The sequence below is a fragment of the Idiotropiscis lumnitzeri genome, chromosome 8 (assembly GCF_059441095.1).
Source record: "Idiotropiscis lumnitzeri isolate Australia: NSW breed Sydney's pygmy pipehorse chromosome 8, RoL_Ilum_1.0, whole genome shotgun sequence".
NCBI classification, from domain to species: domain Eukaryota; kingdom Metazoa; phylum Chordata; class Actinopteri; order Syngnathiformes; family Syngnathidae; genus Idiotropiscis; species Idiotropiscis lumnitzeri.
The window spans coordinates 12795150-12801149 of NC_142398.1; the positions used below are offsets into that span (position 1 = coordinate 12795150).

General features: G+C 41.6%; 1 long non-coding RNA gene across 1 annotated transcript in view; it reads left to right on the top strand.

The window, feature by feature from the left end:
- Positions 1-4629, top strand: part of LOC148332224 (uncharacterized) — a 39709-nt gene extending 35080 nt beyond the window's left edge. Inside the window, exons 2-3 of the long non-coding RNA XR_015844739.1 lie at positions 3983-4143; positions 4244-4629. This is a non-coding gene — a long non-coding RNA (uncharacterized LOC148332224). The remainder of the gene's footprint in view (positions 1-3982; positions 4144-4243) is intronic.
- The last annotated feature ends 1371 nt before the right edge of the window (positions 4630-6000 follow it).

Here is a 6000-nt window from a genome sequence, read left to right on the forward strand (position 1 = left end):
TTTGCACCGTCAGCCAACCAATTAGCTCCAAATGCTCCCGTCAGCCAATTATGCCGCAATAATGATCCCACTGGAATTCCCCCACCTTTCTGCCACATTTGTATCGACACCCAAATGTGAACATATCCATTCCCACACATGCACAAAACCACTCTAGAGTGACTCCGACTCAGCGTCTATGTGTGTGTGTATGTGCGTGTTCGTTCGTACGTGCGTGTGACTGAGATGAAATAGCCATCTGCCAAAGGCAAGTGTGAATCCCAAATGAAGACGAGTGGCTGCTCCTGTAAATTGTAACTGAATGGGAATTTGAATTGAAAGGCGGTGATTTTGTGTCTCCGGGCTAACCCCGAGCTGTGGTATATGTACTCAGAAAGCTCCTGCGCCTCACACTCGCTTGAATAAAGAACCCCCAACACCACCAGCACCTTCCAATTACTTCTTCAGTTTAATCCCTCCTTTTCGTGTATTCCTCGCTTGGAAGAGGACTCAGTGGTAAGTGGGTCAGCAGAGAGCGACGTCAGCTGTTTGCGGATATTTGCACTGGGTGAAAAAATGTGGGAGTCTGTGCGTGTGTGTGTATGTTCTAGAAGCAAATTTACATTGTGTTTGATGTGTGTAAAGCATATGCTGATGTTCATTAACGTGTTCTCTCTCACAGGGTCTTCCTGATCAGATGCAAATAAAGGCCGCAGTCCGAATAATAACAGTGCTTGATAGCAATCGAAACGCTTGTGACTATTACAGGTATTCCATAAAACTGAACAAAAATTCACTAGTCACAATTACTTCTCTGCCTTCTTTTAATATGACCAAAGAATAATTTACCGTGATTATAAAGATTTTTTTTAATCAATTGGAAGAGTAATTACTGTATATTGCACATATGTGAGGAACTAATAAGATTTTTTTTCAATCAAATGTGGTTTAATTCACTTGAGTAATGGGAGCAATGCCGTGATAGAGTTCCATCCATCCAATAACCGAGCCGCTTATACTCGCGTGGGTCGCAGTTGTGTTGGAGCTTATCCCAGCTGTCTTGTCTTGTCGCTTCATAATTTAAATCATTTCGTATCTTCTCATTGTCCAACCTCACTCTCTCTTGCCTTTTCCCTCAACTGTGACATCATTCAAGCTACGAAGAACTGCTAAAATGAGCACATGCAAAACTCACAGATAATAAAAAAAATAAAATAAAAATAAGTAAAAAATTTGCAAGTTACTCATTGTTTATTAGTTTGTGTTGCCCCGTAGTACATTTTAGAAGGTGTGTGGAACATTGTATTTGTGTTTCACGATTATTTTATTTTCATTTTACTCTGGCTGCGTTTGTTTGGTGAAGTGAAAGGGTCATTTCCATTGCGTTCACAACAACTGTGACTAGGATAGATTATTTTTATGGGATTATCAATTTGGAAATAGTAAAACATTAGATAAATTGTGACTGAAAAAGTGATCACATTGTTTGCTAAATGTCATCAATTTATTAAACTGTACTTCTTCATAATTTCAGGTGTCGAATTAAATGATCTGTTTGACTTTGGAGCTAGGCCACGCTAAAATGTGCTGTTTTACTGTACGGGGGTCCCGGGGGGAATCAGGAAACCAATCAGTAACTGGTGTGACAGCCATTTGCCTTAGTTCAGTTCATGATAAATGGGAGCAAAACAAGTGTTGTCTTTTTATTTTTGTTCAGTATATGTGATCATATTGCTCCAGTTGTAAATAAAGTCATGCATCCTGTCTGTGAGCCTGTGTGTGGGTGCTGAGAAGCTCCACGTGAGTCCTCCTCAGACACAAAGAGGCTAATATATGTATGTGTCACAGTCTTATGGAAATACGGTCCGGGCTCCATGTCGCCATGCTCCCCGCTAATGCAAGCTGCTAAAGCTCCGAATGGACCATTATGCATCTGCAGGAGAGGGAGGGTCAAGAGACCTCCAATGAAAATGGGCATTCGGGGGAGGTAGGCTTGAGGAAGGCATTAATTCAACTTCAGTTTGGTGCGCCACTCAAGTCCTATGTGCTCATTCCATAAGTCACGCGCACAAACACATACACCTATGCATATATTTACCTAAAAACGTCTGTTGGATATGTTAAAATAGGACGGATATGCACCGTGAAGGATATGCATGCATGATGAACTCTGAATTCAAATGTATACACACACACAAACACCCCCACACATGAGCACAACACTGTAGTAACTTTAAATGAATGATGACATGATTATATTAAATGTTCACTATTTGTCAAGTCGGTGAACATTTGCTAAATTGTCCGTTAGTAGGAATGTGAGTGGGAATGCTTGTTTGTCTGTAAATTGCTGGCGGCAAGTTTGCCCACCCCTGATCTAACCTAGTGCTCAAGAAAATGGATGAATGGGTCGTCGCCATGTACTGCGCTCTTGAGTGGTTGCGTTGAATTTATTATTTATTATTCATTTTTGTCATTAGCGCTGTACTTGGTGCATTTCATTTCGTTGTTTGATAGTTGTAACTTTGAAATATTTTTTCATGACCAGCAGCTAACCTGTTTTCTCAGTTTGGTCATGATCTGAGACCTGAACTGACTATTAGTGGTGCAACGGATAATCTTTGAATCATGATAAAGCACCGGGTTCGAGCCAGGCCCGATCTGAAGAACGGTTGGTGGGGAGAAAAAAAAAATGTGTTTGCATTCACTATGATAGCCGCTAAAAAAAACTCCTGGATCACTTCACATGTATGGGAGCATTTTGAAAACTTGAAGTGAAACGAGTCCTCAGCTTGTCTCATCGCAAATTTAACAGTCATCAAATAGTTGCCACAACATCAACACAAAGGCATCCCAAAATCGTATTCAGTCGCTAATTTAGGATGCTAACAAACCGCTAGTTGTCACCGTTGACGGCAAGATGCATAAAAACTGTTGGATTTTGCTGCTTTATCCATATTCTACAAATGCGATATTCATCAGAATGCTGTGTATAGACTAGTGGTGGCGCATAGAATGCATTGTAGGGAACGTTTTTGACTCTTCCCCTTGTTAAAAGGCCGTTAATGACTTTGTATGCAATCTGGGACTGTTGAATTGAACACGAAGCTGATATAATCACAGGAACCCATGACTTATTTTGTTGTATGAATGACAACCGGTGGATACACAGGTGTATTGTACTTTTAGCCATCTCATGGAAGAGCATTTCATTGTTCTGCCAGTCATTATACGTCACTGGCTTAGATAGATGGTTGGTACACAAGGCACATCTAGAGACAGATGACCATTCACCACATCACTGAAGGGTAACGCAATCCACGCCTGTTTGAAATTCAGGTGAGTAAATGTATTTACATTTCAAGGCCCCCAAAACACTTTGAACAAACATTAGAGAACATCACTAGCGCTTACAGGCTGATATTGTTAACTCCGAAATCCCATGATACTCCAAACTCCACCCCCTAATCTCCCCTGGCCGTATGCTTCAGCCGATCAATGCTACCATTAGATGAGAATGTCCGTCTTCTCCTTCTTTGCTGTCCTGTGCCATCTCAACGTTGCCCTTTAATCAATTTAGAGGCAGACTGCAGCTGAAGGTTGTGGGCGAGAGACATTGGGTGCTTAGGAGGGAGCAAGAGAGAGAAACGAGTAATGACAAAGAAAATAAATGTTATAATGAATGTCGAGCAGTATTCTCTGTCAGCACCGCTGCGTTTTTGTCCTGTGTGATACTCTAACGCCATTGCTCCTCACAACATACCACCCACTTCCCCCTTCATAATCCTCTGTGACCTTGTGCTATCTTTGTCCGTCAACCTCCTTGCGTCTCTGCTTGCCACTCTTTTTTTTTTTTTTTTTTTTAAATGTGCCTTTTTTTTCATTACAAATCGTTCCTTCCTTTTTTTTAAGCTCTTTTGCTACTCACATCTACATACAGTATCTCCAGCATGCATTAATTGACATTTTGCATTTGCCATTCCAACCCCCCATCTACTGGCAGCAAGCGTCACCAAGGCAACAGCGATAGGCCCCCTCTCTGTGCACGACAAGGGGGATGGGATGGTGGACTGATTTTGCACCGCTTCCTCTTTCAAACGTAGACCCACGTGCCTAGAAATCTTTTGACCTGACAGGACCCTGAGCAGCCCACTAAGGGAATCGGTAATAAGCAAAAAAAAAAAAAAATCATGACACTAGTGTTCAATAAGGGCGTTTAAGCTAATTTAAGGAATTAATGATCATTTTATGATCCCCCCCCTAGGGCAGAAAAGGCTTTTCCAGGACGGCAACATGCTCTATGAAGACATACGTGCAGCCCTGCACTACACTGCGTCCATATGGCTTTTGATATTGAAAGCAAATTAAATAACGAAAGACATGTTGGCTGGTGGTACGCCATGCTCCCATGGACAGATGCGTCAAAATCCTTTTCATCTTGCATTGCTCTCTGCCGCTCTTGTACTTCCCTATCAATTGTATCTCTTTCTATTTCCGTTCTTCTCTGCTTAATTTTTTTTTTGTTGCATTTGTACCACAATTTTCAAGACTTTTGCCTTGACTGTCCATTTTTAAAACTCATTTTAAAACACATTTTTATTCTTTGACTTTCAACTCAGCATCAGACTTTGCTTTCTTTTGTGCTTAACGTTCTTGTTATTAATTTGTTTTAACTGCCTATGCTTTGATATGTCTGATGTATGTCTTTTAATTTATGAATAGCACATTGTATACAACTGTATTTTTTGAGACTGAATACACATTATTAGCAAATGAAAATGAGCCAATGAGTTCTTATTACAGGTGTGAATCTCTCCCAAAAAAAACGTGTATGTACAGAACTTATGATGTCCAGTTGTACATATGTTCTTGTTTCACAAACTTAAATATGTTCTGCAACTCTGTTCACGATCCATAATGGTCACAAGCCGTAGTAATATTTCCTAAACACAAGACACGGACGATCCGAAGGCGGTCACAAGTGCTCACAGATCTGTGATCTCCCTGGCCAACTTAACATGATCATTTAAGTCTGCTTGCAGTTCCTTATGAACATCTTTGGCACGCTTCAACCTTCAACCGTCTGATTGGATTCCAGCAAATCAGTTTCTCCTTCCACCATGTCAAGGACTGTGTGCCTCCTGAATGGTGCAAAACACCTGTGTTAAACTGCGCCAAGCTGCTTGCATCAGCGAAAATACCAAAACAAAGTATAGCCTCACGGATTTTATCACTGGTCCTTGCACCAGACTTGCACTGGGCATGTAATTAGTCTTTAAAGTCTGAAAGTCAACTGCAATGTTGTTGACAACACCAAAAGCCACGGGGACAGACAAAGGGAAAGCAGAAAGGGCCAAGACCAAACTCGTTGTCGGAGAGCGAAGCGATCACCGGGAAAGACACAAGGCAAGAAGATCAGGTCAAGTCGACAATGAGAGATCAATCCAACGAAGAGTTCTGAAAGCCAAAGAGGACGAGAGGCTAAGATAGTGGCTGATTGCTCATTAGATGCTGATTAGAAGCACCTGGCGAGAGCAGAGTGGCTGATTAGCCGAGTGGAGCTAAACACAGAGTAAACAGGTAAAACAATGCAGATGAATTATGACATGTTTTTAAAGTAACTCCCAAATTTGGTACAACTTTAGATGTGTTATTAATTCCACAAAACTTTTTCTTTCCGCATATCTGCCTGTCTTGTCTCATTTACACTGCGTCACTTCTCCTCGTGTGCATCGCATCGTGTGAGAGAGGGGAGGAGCTGACAAAATAGACAATCAAGGGCATCCGGAAAACAACTCCTTGTAAACGCAGATGCTAAATTGAAGAACACTGCAATTTCCGTCAGGGTGGGAATTAATACCGCAAGCGGGCAAGATCCCAGCCTATGATTATGGAGGGGATGTATGAGTTATGCTTGGGCGCACACGGTGCATGCACACAGTTATATCAGACTCATCACACGGACACCCCCACCCCCACACACACGCACACACACATATTAGCTGTTAAAAATGCATCTGT